Raw genomic sequence first — 26,711 nt, 5'->3', positions numbered from 1 at the left:
TAGCTGCTGCATCACACTGCTGACTCATGTCAAGTTTGTGGTCTACCAAGACTCCTAGATCCTTTTCACATGTACTGCTCTCAAGCCAGGTGTCTCCCATCCTGTATTTGTGCCTTTCATTTTTTTTGCCCAAGTGTAGTACTTTACATTTCTCCTTGTTAAAATTCATCTTGTTTGCTTTGGCCCAGTTGTCTAATCTGTTAAGGTCATTCTGAAGTGTGATCCTGTCCTCTGGGGTGTTAGCCACCCCTCCCAATTTGGTGTCATCTGCAAACTTGCTCAGGATGCCCTCAAGCCCATCATCCAAGTCATTGATAAAGATGTTGAACAAGACTGGGCCCAAGACAGAACCCTGTGGCACCCCACTAGTCACTACTCTCCAGGATGAGGAGGAGCCATTGATGAGCACCCTTTGGGTTCGGTCAGTAAGCCAGTTACAAATCCACTGAATGGTAGCATTGTCTAGCCCACATTTTACCAGCTTCTTTACAAGAATATCATGGGGCACCTTGTCAAAGGCCTTGCTGAAATCAAGATAGGCTACATCCACAGCGTTCCCTTCATCTACCAGGCTTGTAATTCTGTCAAAAAATGAGATCAGATTAGTCTGACATGACTTATTTTTCAGGAACCCATGCTGACTTTTAGTGATCACAGAGTTTCTTTCTAGGTGCTCACAGACTGTTTGCTTAATGATCTGCTCTAGAATCTTTCCTGGTATTGATGTCAGGCTGACTGGGCGGTAATTGTTTGGGTCCTCTCTTTTCCCCTTTTTGAAAATAGGGACAACATTTGCCCTCCTCCAGTCTGCTGGAACTTCGCCTGTTCTCCAGGAATTTTCAAAGATTATTGCCAGTGGTTCTGAAATCACCTCTGCCAGTTCTTTTAATACTCTTGGATGTAGTTCATCTGGCCCTGGAGACAAACCATCGGAAAAGAGATTGGCTGCCACTATTTCCACCATCTTCCTATTTCCACATTCTATCTTGGAATGTGGCGGGATGGTTATCTAAGCAGGGTGATGTCGACCTTCTGGATTTTCTTACAAAATTTCAGATTATATGTCTACAGGAGACGTGGTGTCTAGATCCCCATGTCCCTTCTTTACAGGGATACGAAGCCTTTGTTACCCCTGCGATAAAACCAAATATCCGGGGCCGACCTAGTGGCGGTTTAGTCACTTTTGTTTCAACCAAGCTAAAGTGCAAGGTCCAGCAACAGCAGTGGGTGAAGAGTAACAATTTACAAATCTTACTCATTTGACCAATTCTATGAAGACCTACAACACCTTCTAGAAATGACACCAAAGAAGGATGTTCTTCTCATTACAGGGGATTGGAATGCTAAAGTAGGGAATCAAGAGATAAAAGGAACAACTGGCAAGTTTGGCCTTGGAGTTCAAAATGAAGCAGGGCAAAGGCTAATAGAGTTCTGTCAAGAGAACAAGCTGGTCATCACAAACACTCTCTTCCAACAACACAAGAGACGACTCTACACATGGATATCACCAAATGGGCAGCATCGAAATCAGATTGATTACATTCTCTGCAGCCAAAGATGGAGAAGCTCTATACAGTCAGCAAAAACAAGACCTGGAGCTGACTGTAACTCAGATCATCAGCTTCTTATAGCAAAATTCCAGCTTAAACTGAAGAAAGTAGGAAAAACCACTGGGCCAGTAAGATACAATCTGAATCAAATCCCTTATGAATACACAGTGGAAGTGAGGAACAGGTTTAAGAATTTAGATTTGGTGGACAGAGTGCCTGAAGAACTATGGATGGAGGCTCGTAACATTATACATGAGGCAGCAACGAAAACCATCCCAAGGAAAAGGAAATGCAAGAAAGCAAAATGGCTGTCCAATGAGGCCTTACAAATAGCGGAGGAGAGGAGGCAAGCAAAATGCAAGGGAGATAGGGAAAGATACAGGAAACTGAATGCAGATTTCCAAAAAACAGCAAGGAGAGATAAGAGGGTCTTCTTAAATGAGCAATGCAAAGAAATAGAGGAAAACAATAGAATGGGTAAAACCAGAGATCTGTTCAAGAAAATTGGAGATATGAAAGGAACATTTCGTACAAAGATTACCATAATCAAGGACAAAAGTGGTAAGGACCTAACAGCAGCAGAAGACATCAAGAAGAGGTGGCAAGAATACACAGAGGAATTATACCAGAAAGATATGGAGGTCTCGTACACCCCAGGTAGTGTGGTTGCTGACCTTGAGCCAGACATCTTGGAGAGTGAAGTCAAATGGGCCTTAGAAAGCACTGCTAATAACAAAGCCAGTGGAAGTGATGATATTCCAGCTGAACTATTTAAAATTTTAAAAGATGATGCTGTTAAGGTGCTACACCCAATATGCCAGCAAGTTTGGAAAACTCAGCAATGGCCAGAGGATTGGAGAAGATCAGTCTACATCCCAATTCCAAAGAAGGGCAGTGCCAAAGAATGCTCCAACTACCGCACAATTGCGCTCATTTCACACGCTAGCAAGGTTATGCTTATAATTCTACAAGGCAGGCTTAGGCAGTATGTGGACCGAGAACTCCCAGAAGTGCAAGCTGGATTTCGAAAGGGCAGAGGAACCAGAGACCAAATAGCAAACATGCGCTGGATTATGGAGAAAGCTAGAGAGTTCCAGAAAAACGTCTACTTCTGCTTCATTGACTATGCAAAAGCCTTTGACTGTGTCGACCACAGCAAACTATGGCAAGTTCTTAAAGAAATGGGAGTGCCTGATCACCTCATCTGTCTCCTGAGAAATCTCTATGTGGGACAAGAAGCTACAGTTAGAACTGGATATGGAACAACTGAGTGGTTCAAAATTGGGAAAGGAGTACGACAAGGTTGTATATTGTCTCCCTGCTTATTTAACTTATATGCAGAATTCATCATGCGAAAGGCTGGACTAGATGAATCCCTAGCCGGAATTAAGATTGCCGGAAGAAATATCAACAACCTCAGATATGCAGATGACACAACCTTGATGGCAGAAAGCGAGGAGGAATTAAAGAACCTTTTAATGAGGGTGAAAGAGGAGAGCACAAAATATGGTCTGAAGCTGAACATCAAAAAAACCAAGATCATGGCCACTGGTCCCATCACCTCCTGGCAAATAGAAGGGGAAGAAATGGAGGCAGTGAGAGATTTTACTTTCTTGGGCTCCTTGATCACTGCAGATGGTGACAGCAGTCACGAAATTAAAAGACGCCTGCTTCTTGGGAGAAAAGCAATGACAAACCTAGACAGCATCTTAAAAAGCAGAGACATCACCTTGCCGACAAAGGTCCGTATAGTTAAAGCTATGGTTTTCCCAGTAGTGATGTATGGAAGTGAGAGCTGGACCATAAAGAAGGCTGATCGCCGAAGAATTGATGCTTTTGAATTATGGTGCTGGAGGAGACTCTTGAGAGTCCCATGGACTGCTAGAAGATCAAACCTATCAATTCTTAAGGAAATCAGCCCGGAGTGCTCCCTGGAAGGACAGATCGTGAAGCTGAGGCTCCAATACTTTGGCCACCTCATGAGAAGAGAAGAATCCTTGGAAAAGACCCTGATGTTGGGAAAGATTGAGGGCACTAGGAGAAGGGGACGACAGAGGACAAGATGGTTGGACAGTGTTCTCGAAGCTACGAACATGAGTTTGACCAAACTACGGGAGGCAGTGCAAGACAGGAGTGCCTGGCGTGCTATGGTCCATGGGGTCACGAAGAGTCGGACACGACTAAACGACTAAACAACAACAACTCATTTCTAATAGTGAAGGAGGAGATTTCCTTTGCTTTAACATATATATCCCTCCCATGGGCACCCCTCCCCAGTCGTCACAAACCTGGGAAGATTTAGAGGTATGTTTGGAGAAGGCCGAACTAGAACTCCCTGGCATGGATATCCTGCTTGTGAGGGGCAAGGGGTATCGCGAAGCCCCTCCCCTCCTGAGTTCCAGCCCAGCCCAGAGCACGACTGAGAGCAGGGAGAGCTCCAGCTCCAGTGGGGAAACAGGAAGTGGGATCCAAGGCTCTGGCAGGGTAGAAGAGCCAGCGTCCCAGGTGGGACAGGAAGGAGGAAAGAGGGGGGGCAGACCCATCCCCCCAACTCCGGAACTTCGCAGAAAGCGTCGGGGGAAGAGGATGGGGCTCCCCAAGTTGTTATGCTGGCGCAAGACGCGCCAAAAGCCATTCGGAGGTTCTGATGAAAGCTGAAAAGATGTGTCTCTGTAAATAGCTCTACCTTTAGCACTGTAAATACGCAGCACCAATAAAAAGATAAAATGCAGAGCGGTGGAGAGTCGTTACTCTGAAGTAGTCCCATCCGACCACTGTGACAGCAACCTCCGAATCTTTTTTGGGCTACTTTGGAGTTGCCGGGATGAGCGCGCCAGAAGCGGAGACATGGCGGCAGATCGCGGAGAAAGCCCAGCAGGACCTGCAGGAACTGGCGTTGCAGGCACAGGGGGAATTAAAGGCGGCGAAGCAAGAAACGGAGAAAATTAAAGAGGACAGGCACAACCTTGCTGAACAGGTGAGAGCACTTCAGGACAAAGAGCAGCAGTTAAGGGCGGTAGCCGTGGACCTCCAAAACAAGTTGGATGCAGAGAAAGACAAGGGAGGAGGGGGAGCCCAACTCCAAGTGCTGCCAGGAAGGAGAGCAGGGACCCTAGTAAGCAAGTTCAATGGAGACCCGAGGGAATATCATGGCTTTGAGACTGAGATTGTGTATGCTCTTGAGCTGCACCATGATGAGTTCCCTGATGATGGGCACAGGGTAGCGTTTATTGTGGAACACCTTACCGGGGCAGCCAGGGAGTGGCTCAGACCGTTAATCGCGACAAAAAATCCTTGCATGAAGAATGTCAAACTATTTTTAGAGGCTTTAAAAACTATGTATACGTCCGATAGCCATATGGACCAGACCAAAGAGGAACTGCATAATTTAAGACAAAGAACAGTGACAGTTCACAAATATTGGGCGAGATTCACCATGCTGGTGCACAGACTGGGGTGGGAACTGCACTCGCCTCCGATGGAAGCGACGTTCTACCTGGGGTTGAATGAGGATGTGAAAGATGAGCTCTCGAGAGGGCCAAAGCCCAGTAATATGGATCAGCTGAGCAAAGCGGCTCTGGCAGTGGGGGTGAGACAGGAATCCCGGTGGAACGACAAGCAAGCAACGCGCGCAAAGCGGGCTTGGTTCCCACGGTCGCAGGAGAAGCCACTCCCCCAACAGCCATCTCACGCCATGCCAGGGGCCAGCCAAGACCAGGAACCCATGCAAATTGATAGCGCGCGCGCGCGGGCTTTTCAAACCCCAGCAACGCCAAGACGCAAGGAGGGAAGAGGCGGGAATTGCTTTCTCTGCAACTCCCCTCAGCATCTCGTCAGAGACTGCCCACATCGCAGGGAATGGCAAGGAAAGGCGGGAACGGTTGTGCCCTCCCCCACTGACGCAGCACCACAGCAGGGAAACGAGACAGCCTGGCTGCAGGAGACAAGGGGCAGCAGCCAGGCGCAGTCAGCACACAACAGCCCCAACCCACCCGCCCGCACAGCGAGGAGCAGCGCCAGCCCACACCCCCCCCCCAGAGCAGGGGTGGTTCTAGAAGTGACGCTAACGCTCCCTAATGGGTATCCCCTGACGGTCCTCGCGTTAATCGATTCGGGGGCGTCGGCCAACTTCTTTTCGAGAAACTTTGCAGAAGCGCACCAGATCCAACTTCTGCAGCTGGATTTTCCCCTGCACGTCTCCACCATTGACGGCAGGGAGTTGCTGGGAGGGGCCATCACCCACCAGACCCCCCCCATGAGAATGACGGTGGGGCGACACTCAGAGACACTGGCATTCAACGTCACCACCATCTCAGACCCCCCCATCGTCTTGGGCATGAGCTGGCTGGCGCGCCATGACCCCTCCATCAGTTGGCACCAGAGATGCATCACGTTTGGCTCAGACTATTGTCTGGAGCATTGCATGCAACACCAACCAGGGGAGGGGCCTCCAATAGCCACGGTGGCCACCATGCACGTCAAGGCGGGTGAGACGATACCCAAGCCGTACTGGGACCTGCAGGAGGTCTTCAGTGAAGCGGAATCCGACCACCTGCCCCCGCACAGATCATTTGACTGCCAGATCAACCTGGTGCCGGGGGCCACGCTACCCCCAGCCAAGCTGTACTCCATGTCAGATCAGGAGCTGGAGGATCTGCGTGCGTTTATAGACAAGAACCTCAAGAGGGGGTTCATCAGAGAAAGCAAGGCAGCAGGGGGCAGCCCGGTCTTCTGGGTGGACAAGAAAGACACGCAAGAGCGCCGCCTGGTGGTGGATTTCAGGCGCCTGAACAACATGACAGAACCGGTGGCTTTCCCGATGCCCAGAGTGGACGATCTGCTGACAGCGGCACGCAGGGGCAAGATCTTCACCAAGCTCGACCTGAGGGGGGCGTACAACTTGATCAGGATCCGGGAAGGCGATGAGTGGAAGACCACGATGTTCACGCCTCTGGGCTCTTTTGAATATCTGGTGATGCCCTTCGGTTTGCAAGGGGGCTCAGCATGCTTCCAGGCCTTCATGCACCACGTCCTGGGGTCCCTTCTCTTCAAGAAATGCCTGGTCTTCTTGGATGACATCCTTATATACTCCAATGACCCAGAGCAGCATGTGAAGGATGTCAGAGAGGTGTTGCAGCGCCTGAAGGAGCACCACCTGTATGTGAAGCTGGAGAAGTGTAAGTTTCACACCAAAGAGGTGGACTTCCTGGGCTACAAACTGTCAGACAAGGGGCTGGCGATGGACAAGGACAAGGTGCAGGCCATCCTGGACTGGCACAGCCCCAGGACGCGCAAGGATGCCCAACGCCTACTAGGCTTCGCCAACTTCTACAGGAAGTTCATCAAGAACTTCTCTCGCGTTACGGCTCCCATCACGGACTGCCTGAGAGGCAAGCAGAAGTTCAGGTGGACACAGGAAGCGCAAACAGCGTTCGAAAGCCTCAAGAGGGTGTTCGCTTCCGACCAGAACCTGTTCCACGTGGTGCAGGATGCGCCCCTACGCGTTGAGACCGATGCTTCAGACAGAGCTTTGGGAGCGATCCTGTTGCAACTGGATGCCAACAGAGAGTGGAGACCCTGTGCCTTTTTCTCTAGAAAGCTGACACAGCCAGAACGCAATTACACGGTGTTTGATAAGGAACTTCTCGCGATCCACGCTGCGTTTAAACACTGGAGACATTTCTTGGTGGGCGCCAAGCACCCCATTCAGGTGTGCACGGACCACAAGAACCTGGAGTTCTGGAGAACAGCCAGGGTGCTCAACCAGCGGCAGATACGATGGGCAGAGTTCTTCTCACACTTCAACTTCTCCATCCACTACATACCGGGGGAGCAGAACGTCAGGGCGGATGCCCTCTCCCGCAAGCCAGAGTACATGGAGGAGGAGTTGCCACCAGCACCCCGACACATTTTCCCCCCATCAGCATGGTCCTGCGGAGCAGCAGTGGTGAGCGAGGCAGAACTCACAGCACTGACGGCAGCAGATGAGTTTGCCACCCGCATCTTTAGAGAGCTGCGAGGGGGGAGGGAGCAGGCAAAAGACTTTGAGGAAAGGAGGGGGTTGCTTTTTTACAGGGGAGCCCTGTACCTGCCCACCAACCAGCTCAGAGGTAAGGTCCTCAAGCAGATGCACGACAACCCGACGGCGGGTCATTTCGGAAGGGACAAAACCACTCACCTAGTCATGAGACACTTCTGGTGGCCAGGGGTGCGGGAAGATGTTCGACACTATGTACGGGGCTGTGACACCTGCCAGCGGGCAAAGGTGGTCAGAGCAGCACCAGCAGGGTTGCTGGAGCCATTAGCCACCCCGCACAGGCCGTGGGAAGTAGTGTCCATGGACTTCATCACAGACCTGCCGTCGTCCAGGGGCAAGACCGCAGTGTTGGTGGTGGTGGACCTTATGTCCAAAATGTGCCATTTTATACCGTGTGCCAGGGCGGTCTCGGCAGAAGAGACAGCCAAACTGTTCGTTGACCACGTATTCAGACTGCATGGATTACCTTTAAGAGTTATTTCGGATAGAGGCCGCCAATTTGTTTCCAGGTTCTGGAGGCGGCTCATGAACCTCCTGCAGGTGGAGGTCAGCTTGTCGACGGCTCGGCACCCGCAGACCAATGGACAGGCGGAGCGGGTCAACGCCATTCTGCAGCAGTACCTGAGATGCTACGTCAGCCAGAGGCAGACGGACTGGGTGGATCGTCTGCCACTGGCAGAATTTGCCTACAACAATGCGGTGCACGTCTCCACAGGGGTGTCGCCCTTTAAGGCCAACTACGGGCGCGACCTCAGATCTTTCCCGGAGAGGGAGGGGGAGGAGGAGGAGGAGGACCCGCAGGCAGAGGATTGGGCAGAGGAGCTGGGAGACGGTGCACCAGCAGCTCAGAGAACACTTGGAGAGGGCCAAGGAAGCGTACAAGAAGGGGGCAGATCGCCACAGGCGACCGGGGGAGGTCATCAGGGTGGGGAACAAGGTTTGGCTGTCCTCGGAGGGCCTTCCCACCAGAGGGAGGTGCAAGAAGCTGGCACCCAGAAGGTTGGGCCCCTTCACGGTCACGCAGCAGGTAAACCCGGTGGCATACAGGCTGGCACTGCCAGAGGACATGAGGGTGCACCCAGTGTTTCATAGATCGCTGCTGTCTCCGTACAGGGAAAGTAGCAGATTCCGAGACGGCGCACAGACCCCCGAGGGAGGGGGGGAGAGAGGAGGCAGGGAGCCACTCAATGAAGCAACGGCCATCCTTGATTCACGAAGGGGGGTGGGGGGCCTGGAGTACCTTATGGCATGGGAGGACGCCCCGCCATCCCAAAATGAATGGGTCCCAGCCACCCAGATACAGGAGGAATTCTTAGTGGAAGAATTCCACGCCCTCTTCCCACACAGGCCCAAGCCCTGGCACATGGAAAGGGAGGGGGAGGAGGAGGACGCACAGGAGGGGGAAAGCAGTTCACCATGGAGATGGGAAGCAGAGTTTGAGGACACGGAGGAGGAGATATGGGTATCTCCGAGGTCCACTCAGTCAGGAGAAGAGGTGGACTGGCAGCAGATTTTCACCCCCACCAGCTCTGAGGCCACGGATTTTTTGGGCTTTCCCTCTTCCCAGGAGGGAGGAGGGGGACAACGGGATTGGGGGGAGGTGTTCACACCAACCGGCTCGGACAGCACGGAGTTCTTAGGCTTTCAGTCACCACCAACACCCGTGCAACCGCCCAGGAGGGAGGAAGGGGGGCCTGGGGGGGATGGATGTGAGGGGCAAGGGGTATCGCGAAGCCCCTCCCCTCCTGAGTTCCAGCCCAGCCCAGAGCACGACTGAGAGCAGGGAGAGCTCCAGCTCCAGTGGGGAAACAGGAAGTGGGATCCAAGGCTCTGGCAGGGTAGAAGAGCCAGCGTCCCAGGTGGGACAGGAAGGAGGAAAGAGGGGGGGCAGACCCGGGCTTCCGGTTTACCACGCCATCTTGCTCAGACGGGGGTCCGCTCAGCGGAGCGGACCTCGGCGCTTCAGAGGTGGAGGGAATCGTTCCAGCGAAGCGAAACCTCTTTAAAAGCCCCAAATCGAGCTTTTTGGGGACGGATTTTGCCTGGCGGCGCCAAAAGCGGGCTCTCTCCTCCCCGGATCGGCTTTGTTTAAGCCCCCGAGAGCGAGGAGGTGAACCGCGGCGGACAGGCTGACACTGCTGCTCTGAGAGCGCGAAGCTGCGAGTCTGGGAAGTGGAGGTGGCCAATTCTTCCAAGAACATTCAGTAAATGAATAGACTGTGAGTAATTTGGATTCTTTGGAATGTAAATTAAGGCAACAATTTGGACCTGGGAGAGAGGGGAAAAGAGGAAGCCACCCCCCCCCTACGGTAACATAAGAGACAGTAAACAGAAACCCGAAGCCGTAAACAGAAGATTTTAACTTAAAAGGATTCCTCAAAGGCATCAAAGAGAATCTCCCCTAAATGCAGGGTAAAAGGGGAGAGAGACTGTGGTTGTGAATGCCCTGCAGAAAGAGGTTAAGACTAAGAAAGACCTTTCTTTTCCTCGGGAGCCGGCAGCCCAGACAACCCAGTGAGCTGATCAGGATTTATAGTTAAATTTTATTTCTATCTTTATCTCTGGACTTTTTGGAAATTCTTTTTTGGTCTATATGCTTTTGAAATGTGAGTTCGAACTTTATTTTTAAGAATGCAGCCAGCTTGTTAAAATGGAGTCGAGAAAATAGACTGCGATCATATTCCACCCCATGTGACAAGTTTTGACCTTGACAGGACTGAACTATGTCAACAAAAAGGTACCCGCCTGAGTTTCAGCGGACTGTTTTGACCTTAATGTGGGAAGCAAGAATAGAACTATGTCAAGAGGAGACACAACGGCAAGAGTTACAGCAACAATTCCAGATGGTGATGGCAGAATATGATTTCTTAGAAGATGAAGCTTTTGAAACTGAAGAAGACGAATGTGAGAATGACAATGATGGTGATTGCGATTTGGAAGGAAAAGATGAAGATGAGGACTGTGATGATTTAACACAAAATGAAGCCCACCACGAAAAAAATGATGATTTTACTCTACAAAAAGTTGGATGGAGTGCCTCCCCTTCGAGGGGGGCACGATTGGATTTACTGGAACTCCAGAATGACCACAGGGAAGAAGGAAAAATTAAGCAGAGAAGAGAAGAAGCTCAGGGGTCTGATATGGAGGCCTGGATGGCAAAAGACTGTAAACAGGGGGTGGGGTGAAGGGAAAGTGAAGTTGTGATTGTAAGGATGGGTTAATAGGACTATAACTGGACTGCTGACTATGGAACTTGCTGGATTGGTGGGGTGGAGCCGGTACTCGGGGGGTGTAAGGTTAGTTTGGGAATAGTTATAGGTTTAAAAAGTGAATTGATTCTGGAAAAAGGTGAAAATATGGAGGCCTATAGAGGGGGTAAAAATTAGGCACGGGAAGAAAAAATGGGAGTTTGATTTTTCAGTGATTGGACATTAGGCGAAAATGATAATAGTTAATTTAAAAGTGGTATAAGATATAAAGGTGTATGTTATAAAATATGAACTATGAAACTGTTGAAGATGATAAATAAGGGAGGAAAACCGGGGAAGGGGGGAGGGTGGGGAAGCCCACAAAATATGGTTTAACAATTATGAATTTAACAATTATGATGAATTTTTTTTTGTCTTTTTTCCTTTTTGTTTTTTTTTTCTTCTCTTTTTTCTCTTTTTCTCTTTTTGTATTTTCTTTTTTTTGGTATGACAATAGATGGTTGGATGGATGAACTCCTGCGTACTGCCCTGGTTCACTGGAGCTCCCTGGTGGCAGGGGGGGGCTTCGGGGGCAGGGGAGGGGGAGGAGGACAGAAACCCAATCATAAAATGGACCACTTCTGACTGTTCACCTGCGTGGGATACTTCTGTGGCAGGGGAGGACCCATGGAGGGGGGTGGGAAGAAGGTGGAAAAGGTGTTTATGTATGTACCATCTTTTGTAATTTGTAAAATCAATAAAAATTATGTTTAAAAAAAAAAAAAAGAGGGGGGGGCAGACCCATCCCCCCAACTCCGGAACTTCGCAGAAAGCGTCGGGGGAAGAGGATGGGGCTCCCCAAGTTGTTATGCTGGCGCAAGACGCACCAAAAGCCATTCGGAGGTTCTGATGAAAGCTGAAAAGATGTGTCTCTGTAAATAGCTCTACCTTTAGCACTGTAAATACGCAGCACCAATAAAAAGATAAAATGCAGAGCGGTGGAGAGTCGTTACTCTGAAGTAGTCCCATCCGACCACTGTGACACTGCTGGCCGGTGATTTCAACGCCAGGATAGGAAATGACATTAACATGTACTGCTCCAAATCTCAGTTCCTGCCAGAGGCAGATTGGTTTATTCCCTGGTCCTCTGACGATAAGGTCTTGAATAAGGCAGGCATTATACTAATGGAGACTGCCTTCAAATACAATTTGTATAGTCTGCATGGTACCTATATGGATAGGTCAGGGGGTTTCTTTTCTTTCCTTGGGCCTAGGGGTGCGAGTGTTATTGATTATATCCTGGTCTCCCCAAAACTTTTGGAGAGGTCACAGGGCTTCAGCACTTTCAATAGAATTGAGAGTGATCATCTCCCTATAGCAATCTCATTAATTCCCCTTGGTTTGGAGGAACCGCAACACCATCACTGCACAGACCTACCTCCAATTCTGGCCCCCCGTAGGCGTAAATGGAACAGCGATCTGGAATCTAAAATCAAACAACGCTTACATTCATCAGATTTATTGGCCTTGAGAGACCAGTGTATTTTATTTAATTCTGACCCCTTCTCAACATTCCAGCGGGTCTCAGAGTCGCTCTTCCCACTACTCACGAACTCCAACCCTCCTAAACAACAAAACAATTCGAGGGCCTGGTTCGACAAAGACTGTAGGAACTTAAGATCCTTGCTCAGGAAACTTCAAAATAAGGTAAAACAGGAAGGGACTCTGAACTCCATGGTAAACCTTCACAGGTGCCGTTCTCATTATAAAAATACTCTAAAACTTAAGAAATCCCTCTACAGGAAGGAACAATGGGAGGCACTTGACAAAGCGATTAAATTGCGGGATGACAAAAAATTCTGGGAAATAATTGCTCAGGGAGTTTCACCCAAAGGGAAAATTGTAACCAACAGTATCTCATCTAACTTATGGTACCAACATTTTTCCCAGCTCTATACAGCTCCATACAGTGTTAAGCCGAGCCAGTTTCCTCCTCTTAAAACTGATCTGTTAATGGACTGGGATCCTGTTACCGAATTAGAATGTTTACAGCTAATTAAAACACTCAAGAATGGTAAGGCTCCCGGTGAGGATATGATTCCTCCGGAGGTGTTTAAACTAAATGCCCAGTGGTGGGCCGCTATTTTGGCCCAACTTTTTACTGTAATAAATAATACATGCAGAATCCCAGCAAATTGGAAACTGAGTCTGGTAGCCCCCATCTATAAGAAGGGAGACACCCAAGACCCGTCAAACTATCGCCCCATAAGTCTCCTGGACATTGCGTACAAACTTTATACTCACTACCTGCTAAACAAATTGGTTGACTGGGCTGACCACACTAACTTGTTTAATCCGGAACAGGCAGGGTTTAGAAAGGGCCACAGCACAACAGGTCATTGTATGGTACTACAGACAATGATAGATAAGTATACAAAGGTACATAAGAGCAAACTTTTCGTGGCTTTTGTAGATCTTACATCTGCCTTTGATTCAATCTGTAGGGACAAACTATGGCAAAAACTATATGAAAAAGACATCGATAGACGACTTCTCAAAATACTTAGAGAGTTACATACAGATACCACAGTCAAAAATCAGAACTGGGATGTCAGGCAACTATACTGACCCACTGCCACTGGGGAAAGGGGTTAAACAGGGTTGTTTGTTAGCGCCGTTCCTATTTAATTTTTATATAAATGACATTGTTCAACATATGGCGAAGTACAAGTCATCAGCTCCTGCCCTGGAAGGCAAACACCTGAATATATTGCTATATGCTGACGACATGGCTGTCATGGCACTTACTCGAAGGGGCCTACACAGCATGCTGGAGGGGCTCGCAGCTTATTGTTCCCAAAACTCTCTAAAGATAAATTATGACAAAACAAAAATTGTGGTGTTTACTAGAGCTCGCCACACATTCAGATGGTCTTTAGATGAACACATAATTGAACAGTGTCCTTTCTTTAAATATCTTGGTATTACTTTCCAAGCTACATCTAGCTGGCGTGCCCATGTCAAGGCTGTAACCCTTCTAACACGTAGGACAATCAGTGCTTTGCTCAGTTTTTTTTAATACGAGGGGAGGGCAACTGGTGATCCCGGCACTAAAAGCTTTTGTTGGAAAAGTGATTCCCCAGATGCTATATGGGGTAGAACTCTGGGGATGGAATCAGAAGCTGCTAGAACGGCTTGAAGTCTTCCAAAAAAATTATCTCAGAAGAATTCTAGGCCTCCCTCAGGGTACTCCGGCAGCTTTCCTAAGAGTGGAAGTAGGATTACCTTCTGTGTCTGCCAGGGCCCACTTAAGATTTCTGCGTTTTTTTCACCAACCTCGCAGATGCCTCGAACACCTTATTGGCTAAACAAGCCTTTGTATCTTTACAACATAATACTACTTGGCGTCAAAACCTATTAGATATTCTATCCAGATACAATCTACCTGAGTTTAATACTCTCAAACTGTGGAGCCCTGATAAAGTTCGGGAATGGATTTTTGAAAAAGACGCCTTTTTGGACACCACAAAGATAAAAAAATTCTGAGTTTTCCTACTGGTTTCCCCGAGTAAAAGCAGTCAAAATCTGTGCCAACTACTTGGTGGAGATCACTGATCCCACCCTTCGGAGAGCTTTTACTATGGCGCGGTTTCAAACATTGCCAACTGCATATCTGACCGGTAGATTCACAAAAACCCCAGTAGAACATCGTTTATGCCCTTGCCTTATGAAAATTAAAGAGGATCTTATACATTACCTCCTCTATTGCCCCATTTACTCGGGCTTTAGAGACGCAATGCTGCAAATTATACCCAACTCTATAATCAATCCTGAAGATAGAGTGAAATTTTTGTTAGTTGATGCAAACCCACGTATTACCCATGCGGTAGCAGTTTTTGTGATGAAGGCCATGAAAGCCAGGGAAAGATTTATGGATGACAATGTAAAGACCCCTTCATCATCTGTTTAACTCGTTGCTTGTTTTCCTTCTCTTCCTGTTTTGTGGGATGAAGGTTTTGTTGGGATAGTATGCAATGAATTTTAATATTTTTAAAAAATTTTCTTAATTATTTAATATTTTTAATTATTGTTGTGTTGATATTTGTGTACAGGCATGGTCCTCACAATAAACGGATTTGTTGTTGATTGACTCTTATCTTGCCTTCTCTTAAGTATCTGACTCACTCCCACGCTTTCTACGAGCTGCAGCTGTTTCTAATTGCATCTTTCGTTTTTCCGCTCGGCGTTGTAGAGCTGTGAATGGGGGGGGGTGAGGGGGCTGGCTGGTCCCCTCCCTGACTGGGGCCTGCTTCTGACTCAACTTCTCCCTCTTCCTCTTCTGAGGAGTGTCTCCACCAGTCTTCCCCCGGCATGAATTCCTCACATTCCTCTGTGGGTGCCACTTCGTCAGGGGGGCTGTGCCACCACTCTTCCCCCTCATCTGTCTCAACCCAGAACTGCTCCCCTCTTCCCAATCCAGCGGTCTGGGCCGAGTTGGGTGCTGCACATGGAAGGTTTTCTGTAGTACTGGGGCATGGACCAGCTCTGCATCTTCCCAGGAGTTTGCCTCTGGCCCATACCCCTTCCAGGCAATAAGATACTGCAGTTTCCGTCGTCGCCACTGGGAGTCTAGGATCTGTTCTACTTCGTACTCCGCTTCTCCATCCACCATGATAGGCGGTGGTGTCTCTTGGACGGGTTGATAGCGGTGCACCGGGACAGCTGGTGATAACAGCGCACAGTGGAACACTGGATGAATCCGCATTGTGGCCGGTAGACGGAGTCGGAAGGCCACAGGGTTAATCTGTTGCACTATCTCGAAGGGTCCCACTCTCTGTCGAGCTAGCTTCTTGCAGCGACCTTTCTGTGGCAAGTCCCGTGTCGATAGCCATACCTTGTCCCCCACCTTGAGGTCTGCGCCAGGTTGGCGGTGTGCATCCGCCGTTCTTTTATAGTTCTCTTTGGCCCGTTCTAGCTGGTCGCGTAGCAGCCCTTGTATGGCTGATAACTCTTCCACAAATTCATCCGCGGCTGGTAGTGGTAGTAGTGTGTCTGGAGACGGGAAGGCACGAGGGTGGTACCCATAGTTCACAAAGAACGGGGACTGCTGCGAGGAGGCATGCAAGGCATTATTATACGCAAATTCCGCCTAGGGGAGTAGACCTACCCAATCATCCTGCCGAAAGTTAATATAGCAGTGCAGGTATTGTTGCAATGTGGCATTAGTCCTTTCCGCCTCACCATTGCTCTCAGGATGCCGCGCCGAGGTCAAGCATACCTCCACCTTTAGCAACTGCATGACTTTCCTCCAGAACTGGGAAGTGAACTGGGTTCCTCTATCTGACACGATTTGACGGGGCAGTCCGTGCAGCCGGAAAATGTGGTCAACGAATAACCGGGCTGTTTCTTGGGCGGTTGGCAGCGCCTTACAGGGTAGAAAGTGGGCCATTTTGGTGAAAAGATCTACGACTACCCAGATTACTGTCTGTTGTTGTGAGGCCGGGAGGTCAGTAATGAAATCCATGGCTATCGTCTCCCAAGGCCCCTCAGGAGTAGGTAGTGGTTGTAGCAGCCCTGCCGGCACGTCTCGGGGTCGCTTGGCACGCTGGCAAACCTCACAGGCCTTGACGTACTCCCAGACATCCTTCCGCATTTGTGGCCACCAAAACTGACGTGTTACATGATACAGCGTCTTGTACCTTCCTTTTTTTTAAAAAAAAAAAAATATTTTTATTAATTTTCCAATTAAAACCAATTATATCACATTCAATATTTCAAATTATACACATATATATATCAATCAAACCGAATGTTATGCCAAATCATCTAAAGAATTTTTTATTTGGGTTCCCATGCTTCAAGAAATTGGGAATTCCTCGCAACCGTCCACTGCCGTCTTTTTTCTAAAGTTCAAATCGTCCTCCAAGTTCATAATAATCCAGATCTTCCCCTTACAGTCACATAGATGTTTTCCACTTTCATCCGATTGTTTCCCAGCTGCTGAGATAAATATCAAACAAAGTTTCACAGATGTTCTTTCTCCTGTGTGAGTTAATCAGTCCAGCCTCCCCATAAATCTTCTTAGTGGAGCTCCCTGTTGCGTCGAAGCAGCTCGAAGTAGCGCCATCTTAAAAAGCTCAAATCACTTTCGTTTTCTCTCATAGCCATGAAGATTTACGATCTTTATAGAATTTACAGCTTTTCCAGGCAGGAGACCCAAACATCAAACCATAAACTCTTGGTAAATTAATGGATCTCCTTGCCCTATAGCTGAACTTAGCTTCAGGTCGCTGCTCCAATTTAAAGTGCGTCACAGCTCATAAATCCTCCGAACGCGTCCAGAACTCCTTCCGTCCGACTAGGGGGGGGCTTTTCTCATCGGCAACTCCACATCTTTAAAAAATATGCTCAGTAACAACAGTTATAAAGTTCAACTCACACAGTCTTTTGCTTCTCTTTCACTCCAAACAAGCCAGGACATCGCGTCCGGGAAGGTACGAGGCAACATATATGAAGAAAAAATAAAAACTCACTTCCCTTATCGCTCCGTCCCCATCAATCCTTCTTCCAGATGCAGTACAATTTTTGACTCCTCTCCCTCAGCAGCATAAATTTCTCAGCAGTAAACAGCGCTTCTTCCCCTCCTTCTGAAGTATGTCCATAGATTTAAGCCTAATTATCTTCTTTAACCATGGAAATCCCCGCCATGCAGATTAGCGTCCGGGAGTCCTGGCCCTCGTAAGTGCTCAGCCCAAGCTCCCCCCACTCCAAAAACAGTCGGAGTGGGTCTGGGGGCATCGCGGGCCAGCGGCCCCTCTCCGTAACCCCCGGAGAGGGTAGGGGGTTGCCATTTACTCCCCTAGCAACCGCCAAATTCCTTACGAAGGTCAGAGAGATGGAAAACAGGTCCGCCATTCCTGCAGGCGGAAACCGGAACCCCCGCGTCTTGTACCTTCCGAAGTGACCAGCTGTCGGACAGTCATGACACTGGCGTAGCACCCTGGCCCGCAGTTCTCCGTCCGGCACATACAGAGCGTCCCTGCGATAGAGCAAACCATTTTTCTCTGAAAACGGTTCTACTCCGGATGCATCTTCCCGTAGTGCTGCTAGTTTGTCCCTGGCGAACGAGTCTGCTGCTGTGTGACGCTGGAATTCAGGGATGGCCACAGCTGATCCTGAGGCCAACTGCAACTGGTGGGGTTGAAGAACGTGTCTCAATACCTGGTCTTGACGAGCATCCTCATATTCTGGTTTCCGGGATAGCGCATCAGCTCCTTTGTTCAGTTTGCTCGGCACATATACTACCTTAAAACGGAACCTGGAGAAGAACTGAGACCACCGGATCTGCCTCTGATTGAGGTGACGGGCTGTCTGCCAATATTCTAGGTTGCGATGGTCAGTACAGACTTCTACCAAGTGCTGAGCACCCTCTAGAAAATGTCTCCAGGATGCAAAGGCGTCTTTGATGGCCAACAGCTCTTTATCCCAGATCGTGTAGTTTATTTCTGAATCATTCAGCTTTCAGGAATGGAAGGCGCAAGGTCGCAAGAGCCCTTATTTGTCGGCTTGCAGTAACACTGCTCCAACGGCTCTGTCAGAGGCCGTCGCCCTCCACTATGAAAGGCCGTTGGGGGTCTGCATTGGCTAGGTACACCTCAACTGAGAACAAGGCCTTGAGGCGTACAAAGGCTTGCTGCGCCTCTGCAGTCCATTGGAACGGTTTCTTACCTCTCAAGCAATCAGTGAGGGGAGCAGTAAGCCTGGAGTACTCGGGCAGGAATTTTCTGTAATAATTTGCGAACCCTAAGAACCGTTGTAGGTCCTTCTTTGTCTGCGGGGCCTGCCAGGAATGTACACTCTGCACCTTGGCAGGGTCCATTTTTAGTCCTTCTGGGGTCAGACGATACCCCAGAAAGTCTACCGAAGAAACATGAAACTGACACTTTTCTAACTTAGCATACAAGCGGTGTTCCCTTAGTCTTTGCAGCACAGTACGTACATGTTGCACATGCTGTGACAAGTCCTCTGAATACACCAAAATATCGTCTAAATAAACGACTACGAACCTGTCCACCAGGTCTGCCAATACGTGGTTTATGAAGGCCTGGAATGTCGCTGTTCCTGACTGTATTCCGAAGGGCATCACCAGGTGTTCGAAGCTCCCATATCACGTATTGAAGGTGGTTTTCCACTCATCCCCTTCTCGTATACGGATTAGATTGTAGGCACCTCGTAAGTCCAATTTTGTATACACTCGTGCATCACGCAACCTCTCTAGCAACTCACCAATGAGCGGCAAGGGGTAACGGACTGGGGCAATGACTCGGTTCAACTTCCTGTAGTCCATGCACGGCCTCAATTCAGAGGAGCCTTTCTTCTTCACAAACAGGACGGGCGCGCCCCCCGGTGCCTTTGAGGGCCTAATAAACCCTCTTGCCAGATTTTTGTCCAAGAATTCCCTCAATGCCGCCAGTTCTGTTTCGGACATTGGATAAAGGCGGCTTGTAGGTAGTTGTGCGCCTGGCAGGAGGTCAATTTTACAGTCATATGGCCGATGGGACGGTAACTGATCTGCCTCCTTTTCGCAAAACACACCTCGGAAGGCGTGGTACTGCGCCGGCAACTGTGAGAGTTCCTTCTTGCGTACCCTGCGTGGCTGTTTCCTGTCCGCCATCCTGCTTACCCAGGCAATGATGTCGGCAATACGCTGAACCAAACACAAGGGAGCGCTGCCCCAACGCGATGACCGGATCGTGTTGCGTCAGCCAGGGCATCCCCAGGACTAGTGGAGCAGCAGACATTTTGGCTAGATACAAAACTATCTGCTCCCGGTGTCCTGGTAGTTCCAGCGACAACGGTGCGGTGGCATGAGTAACTGCGCCAGAAAGCAGGGGACGGCCGTCGATGGTGTGCACAGTCAGCGGTACCTCCAACTTCCGAGACTCTAGCCCTAGCTGCTGGGCTAGGCCCTCATCTAGAAAGTTGTTAGAAGCACCTGAGTCCACCAGGCACAGTACTTGCAGCGGGTGCCCCTCCGGACATCGTAGTAACGCGTTCAAAACCAGGCTTGGCACGGCTAATGGGGGAGACGATGGGGTAGGCCGTTGAGGTTCAGAGATCCAAGCCCTTCCCGGGAGCTTCCGGTCTGTCGCGCTGGCGAGAAGGCGCAGAGACCTCGAGCTCCGAGATCTCTGGCATCGCGGAGGGGGGGAATCCGCATGGGCACGCGGATCCCCGAAAAACCCCGGGTCGAGCGTCCCGGGGGCATAGTTAGCCCGGCAGAGCTCCGAACGCGACTCCTTTGCTGCCCGGGAAGCTCAGTAGAGCCTCCCGAGAGCCGGCGGAGTGGCAGCCGCGGGAGCCATTTTGGGCACTGTGAGGGACAGGGGCTATCGCGAAGTCCCTCCCATCCTGAGTTCCAGCCCAGCCCAGAGCGCGGCTGAAAGCAGGGAAAGCTCCAGCTCAAGTGGGGAAACAGGAAGTGGTGTCCAAGGCTCTAGCAGGGTAGAGGAGCCATTGTCCCAGGTGGGACAGGAAGGAGGAAGAAAGGGGGGCAGACCCATCCCCCCAACTCCGGAATTGCGCAAAAAGCGTAGGGGAAAGAGGATGGGTCTCCCCAAGTTGTTATGCTGGCGAAAGACGCGCCAAACGCCATTCGGAGGTACTGATTCAAGCTGAGAAGATGTGTCTCTGTAAATAGCTCTACCTTTAGCACTGTAAATACGCAGCACCAATAAAAAGATAAAATGCAGAGCGGTGTAGAGTCGTTACTCTGAAGTAGCCCCATCCGGCCACTGTGACAGCTACCTCCGAATCTTTTTTTGGGCTACTTTGGAGTTGCCGGGATGAGCGCGCCAGAAGCGGAGAAATGGTGGCAGATCGCGGAGAAAGCCCAGCAGGACCTGCAGCAACTGGCGTTGCAGGCACAGGGGGAATTAAAGGCGGCTAAGCAAGAAACGGAGAAAGTCAAAGAGGACAGGCACAACCTTGCTGAACAGGTGAGAGCACTTCAGGAGAAAGAGCAGCAGTTAAGGGCGGTAGCGGTGGACCTCCAAAACAAGTTGGATGCAGAGAAAGACAAGGGAGGAGGGGGAGCCCAACTCCAAGTGCTGCCAGGAAGGAGAGCAGGGACCCTAGTAAGCAAGTTCAATGGAGACCCGAGGGAATATCATGGCTTTGAGACTGAGATCGTGTATGCTCTTGAGCTGCACCATGATGAGTTCCCTGATGATGCGCACAGAGTAGCGTTTATTGTGGAACACCTTACCGGGGCAGCCAGGGAGTGGCTTAGACCGTTAATCGCGACAAAAAATCCTTGCATGAAGGATGTCAAACTATTTTTAGAGGCTTTAAAAACCATGTATGCGTCTGATAGCCATATGGACCAGACCAAAGAGGAACTGCATAATTTACGACAAAGAACAATGACAGTTCGCGAATATTGGTCAAGATTCACCATGCTGGTGCACAGACTGGGGTGGGAACTGCACTCGCCTCCGATGGAAGCGGCGTTCTACCTGGGGTTGAATGAGGATGTGAAAGATGAGCTCTCGAGAGGTCCAAAGCCCAGTAATATGGATCAGCTGAGCAAAGCGGCTCTGGCGGTGGGGGTGAGACAGGAATCCCGGTGGAACGACAAGCAAGCAACGCGCGCAAAGCGGGCTTGGTTCCCACGGTTGCAGGAGAAGCCACTCCCCCAACAGCCATCTCACGCCATGCCAGGGGCCAGCCAAGACCAGGAACCCATGCAAATTGATAGCGCGCGCCCGGGGGCTTTTCAAACCCCAGCGGCGCCAAGACGCAAAGAGGGAAGAGGCGGGAATTGCTTTCTCTGCAACTCCCCTCAGCATCTCGTCAGAGACTGCCCACATCGCAGGGAATGGAAAGGAAAGGCGGGAACGGTTGTGCCCTCCCCCACTGACGCAGCACCACAGCAGGGAAACGAGACAGCCTGGCTGCAGGAGACAAGGGGCAGCAGCCAGGCGCAATCGGCAAACAACAGCCCCAGCCCACCCACCCGCACAGCGAGGAGCAGCGCCAGCCCACACCCCCCCAGAGCAGGAGTGGTTCTAGAGGTGACGCTAACGCTCCCTAATGGGTATCCTCCTCGCGTTAATAGACTCAGGTGCCTCTGCCAACAGCTGGATTTTCCCCTGCACGTCTCCACCATTGACGGCAGGGAGTTGCTGGGAGGGGCCATCACCCACCAGACCCCCCCCCATGAGAATGACGGTGGGGCGACACTCAGAGACACTGGCATTCAACGTCACCACCATCTCAGACCCCCCCATCGTCTTGGGCATGAGCTGGCTGGCGCGCCATGACCCCTCCATCAGTTGGCACCAGAGATGCATCACGTTTGGATCGGACTTTTGTCTGGAACATTGCATGCAGCGCCAACCAGGGGAGGGGCCTCCAATAGCCACGGTGGCCACCATGCACGTCAAGGGGGGTGAGGCGATACCCAAGCCGTACTGGGACCTGCAGGAGGTCTTCAGTGAAGCGGAATCCGACCACCTGCCCCCGCACAGGTCGTTTGACTGCCAGATCAACCTGGTGCCGGGGGCCACGCTACCCCCAGCCAAGCTGTACTCCATGTCAGATCAGGAGCTGGAGGATCTGCGTGCGTTCATAGACAAGAACCTCAAGAGGGGGTTCATCAGAGAAAGCAAGGCAGCGGGGGGCAGCCCGGTCTTCTGGGTGGACAAGAAAGACACGCAACAGCGCCGCCTGGTGGTGGATTTTAGACGCCTGAACAACATCACAGAACCGGTGGCTTTCCCAATGCCCAGAGTGGACGATCTGCTGACAGCGGCACGCAGGGGCAAGATCTTCACCAAGCTCGACCTGAGGGGGGCGTACAACTTGATCAGGATCCGGGAAGGCGATGAGTGGAAGACCACGATGTTCACGCCTCTGGGCTCTTTTGAATATCTGGTGATGCCCTTCGGTTTGCAAGGGGGCTCAGCATGCTTCCAGGCCTTCATGCACCACGTCCTGGGGTCCCTCCTCTTCAAGAACTGCTTGGTCTTCCTAGATGACATCCTTATATACTCCAATGACCCAGTGCAGCATGTAAAGGATGTCAGGGAGGTGTTGCAGCGCCTGAAGGAGCACCACCTGTATGTGAAGCTGGAGAAGTGTAAGTTACACACCAAAGAGGTGGACTTCCTGGGCTACAAACTGTCAGACAAGGGGCTAGCGATGGACAAGGACAAGGTGCAGGCCATCATGGACTGGCACAGCCCCAGGACGCGCAAAGATGCACAACGCCTACTAGGCTTCGCCAACTTCTACAGGAAGTTCATCAAAAACTTCTCGCGGGTTACGGCTCCCATCACTGACTGCCTGAGAGGCAAGCAGAAGTTCAGGTGGACACAGGAGGCGCAAGCAGCGTTCGAAAGCCTCAAGAGGGTGTTCGCTTCAGACCAGAACCTGTTCCACGTGGTGCAGGATGCGCCCCTACGCGTGGAAACCGACGCTTCAGACAGGGCTTTGGGAGCGATCCTGTTGCAACTGGATGCCAACAGAGAGTGGAGACCCTGTGCCTTTTTCTCCAGAAAGCTGACACAGCCAGAACGCAACTACACGGTGTTTGATAAGGAACTTCTCGCGATCCATTCTGCGTTTAAACACTGGAGACATTTCCTGGTGGGCGCCAAGCACCCCATTCAGGTGTGCACAGACCACAAAAACCTGGAGTTCTGGAGAACAGCCAGGGTGCTCAACCAGCGGCAGATACGGTGGGCAGAGTTCTTCTCGCACTTCAACTTCTCCATCCACTACATACCGGGGGAGCAGAACGTCAGGGCGGATGCCCTCTCCCGCAAGCCGGAGTACATGGAGGAGGAGTTGCCACCAGCACCCCGGCACATTTTCCCCCCATCAGCATGGTCCGGGGAACAGCAGTGGTGAGCAAGGCAGAACTCACAGCACTGACGGCAGCAGATGAGTTTGCCACCCGCATCTTCAGAGAGCTGCGAGGGGGGAGGGAGCAGGCAAAGGACTTTGCAGAACGCGAGGGGCTCCTTTTTTACAGGGGAGCCCTATACCTGCCCACCAACCAGCTCAGAGGTAAGGTCCTCAAGCAGATGCACGACAACCCGTCGGCGGGTCATTTTGGAAGGGACAAAACCACTCACCTAGTCATGAGACATTTCTGGTGGCCAGGGGTGCGGGAAGATGTTCGGGACTATGTAAGGGGCTGTGACACCTGCCAGCGAGCAAAGGTGGTCAGAGCACCACCAGCAGGGTTGCTGGAGCCATTAGCCACACCGCACAGGCCGTGGGAAGTAGTGTCCATGGACTTCATCACAGACCTGCCTTCGTCCAGGGGCAAGACCGCAGTGTTGGTGGTGGTGGACCTCATGTCCAAAATGTGCCATTTTATACCGTGTGCAAGGGCGGTCTCTGCAGAAGAGACAGCCAAACTGTTTGTTGACCACGTATTCAGACTGCATGGATTACCTTTGAGAGTTATTTCGGATCGAGGCCGCCAATTTGTTTCCAGGTTCTGGAGGCGGCTCATGAACCTCCTGCAGGTGGAGGCCATTCTGCAGCAGTACCTGAGATGCTACGTCAGCCAGAGGCAAACGGACTGGGTGGATCGCCTGCCACTGGCAGAATTTGCCTACAACAATGTGGTGCACGTCTCCACAGGGGTGTCGCCCTTTAAGGCCAACTACGGGCGCGACCTCAGATCTTTCCCGGAGAGGGAGGGGGAGGAGGAGGAGGAGGGCCCACAGGCAGAGGATTGGGCAGAGGAACTGGAGACGGTGCACCAGCAGCTCAGAGAACACTTGGAGAGAGCCAAGGAAGCGTACAAGAAGGGGGCAGATCGCCACAGGCGACAAGGGGAGGTCATCAGGGTGGGGGACAAGGTTTGGTTGTCCTCGGAGGGCCTTCCCACCAGAGGGAGGTGCAAAAAGCTGGCACCCAGACGGCTGGGCCCCTTTACGGTCACGCAACAGGTAAACCCGGTGGCATTCAGGCTGGCACTGCCAGAGGACATGAGGGTGCACCCAGTGTTTCATAGATCGCTGCTGTCGCCGTACAGGGAAAGTAGCAGGTTCCGAGGCAGCGAACAGCCCCCCGAGGGAGGGGGGGAGAGAGGAGGCAGGGAGCCACTCAATGAAGCAACGGCCATCCTTGATTCACGAAGGGGGGTGGGGGGCCTGGAGTACCTCATGGCATGGGAGGATGCCCCGGCATCCCAGAATGAATGGGTCCCAGCCACTCAGATACGGGAGGAATTCTTGGTGGAAGAATTCCACGCCCTCTTCCCACACAGGCCCAAACCCTGGCACATGGAAAGGGAGGGGGAGGGAGAAGGGGAGGAGGTCGCAGAGAGCAGTTCGCCATGGAGATGGGAAGCGGAGTTTGAGGACCCGGAGGAAGAGGTATGGGCGTCTCCGCGGTCCACCCGGTCAGAGGAAGAGGTGGACTGGCAGCAGATTTTCACCCCCACCAGCTCTGAGGCCACGGACTTTTTGGGATTTCAGTCTTCCCAGGAGGAAGGAGGGAGCCAACGGGACTGGGGGGAGGTATTCACACCAACCGGCTCGGACAGCACGGAGTTTTTAGGCTTTCAGTCGTCACCGACACCCGTGCAGCCTCTCGGGAGGGGAGAAGGGGGGCTTGGGAGGGGGGTGGATGTGAGGGACAGGGGCTATCGTGAAGTCCCTCCCCTCCTGAGTTCCAGCCCAGCCCAGAGCGCGGCTGAAAGCAGGGAAAGCTCCAGCTCAAGTGGGGAAACAGGAAGTGGTGTCCAAGGCTCTAGCAGGGTAGAGGAGCCATCGTCCCAGGTGGGACAGGAAGGAGGAAGAAAGGGGGGTAGACCCATCCCCCCAACTCCGGAATTGCGCAAAAAGCGTAGGGGAAAGAGGATGGGTCTCCCCAAGTTGTTATGCTGGCGAAAGACGCGCCAAACGCCATTCGGAGGTACTGATTCAAGCTGAGAAGATGTGTCTCTGTAAATAGCTCTACCTTTAGCACTGTAAATACACAGCACCAATAAAAAGATAAAATGCAGAGCGGTGTAGAGTCGTTACTCTGAAGTAGCCCCATCCGGCCACTGTGACAGGCACCATCGTCACCTCCAAGGAGCGAAGCCCTGAGCCTGCAGCCTGCAAGTGGCGGATTCTTCCTGTCAAAGTAAAGATTCGGACTAAGTAAGTAAAAATTTATTGATCGGACCTATTGGAATATAATTCGGAAACGGGAGATAGATAGAAAATACGGAAGCCATCTCCTCCCATCGGTTGAATGGGGAAACAGTGATTTAAAGAACCCGATACCGTGATAAGAAGTAATTTCGTATAAATAATAATAATAATAATAATAATAATAATAATAATAATTTATTATTTATACCCCGCCCATCTGGCTGGGTCTCCCCAGCCACTCTGGGCGGCTTCCAACAGAAGAATAAAACACAATAATATACTAAACATTAAAAGCCTCCCTGAACAGGGCTGCCTTCAGATGTCTCCTAAAAGTCTGGTAGTTGTTTTCCTTTTTGACATCTGTTGGGAGGGCGTTCCACAGGGTAGGCGCCACCACCGAGAAGGCCCTCTGCCTAGTTCCCTGCAACTTGGCTTCTCGCAACGAGGGAACCGCCAGAAGGCCCTCGGTGCTGGACCTCAGTGTCCGGGCAGAATGATGGAGGTGGAGACGCTCCTTCAGGTATACTGGACCGAGGCCATTTAGGGCTTTAAAGGTCAGCATCAACACTTTGAATTGTGCTCGGAAACGTACTGGGAGCCAATGTAGGTCTTTTAGGACCGGTGTTATGTGGTCTCGGCGGCCGCTCCCAGTCACCAGTCTAGCTGCCGCATTCTGGATTAGTTGTAGTTTCCGAGTCACCTTCAAAGGTAGCCCCACGTAGAGCGCATTGCAGTAGTCCAAACGGGAGATAACTAAAGCATGCACCACTCT

Source organism: Zootoca vivipara, chromosome W, assembly GCF_963506605.1.
Source record: "Zootoca vivipara chromosome W, rZooViv1.1, whole genome shotgun sequence".
Classification (NCBI taxonomy): Eukaryota; Metazoa; Chordata; class Lepidosauria; order Squamata; family Lacertidae; genus Zootoca; species Zootoca vivipara.
This window is presented reverse-complemented; position numbering follows the sequence as displayed.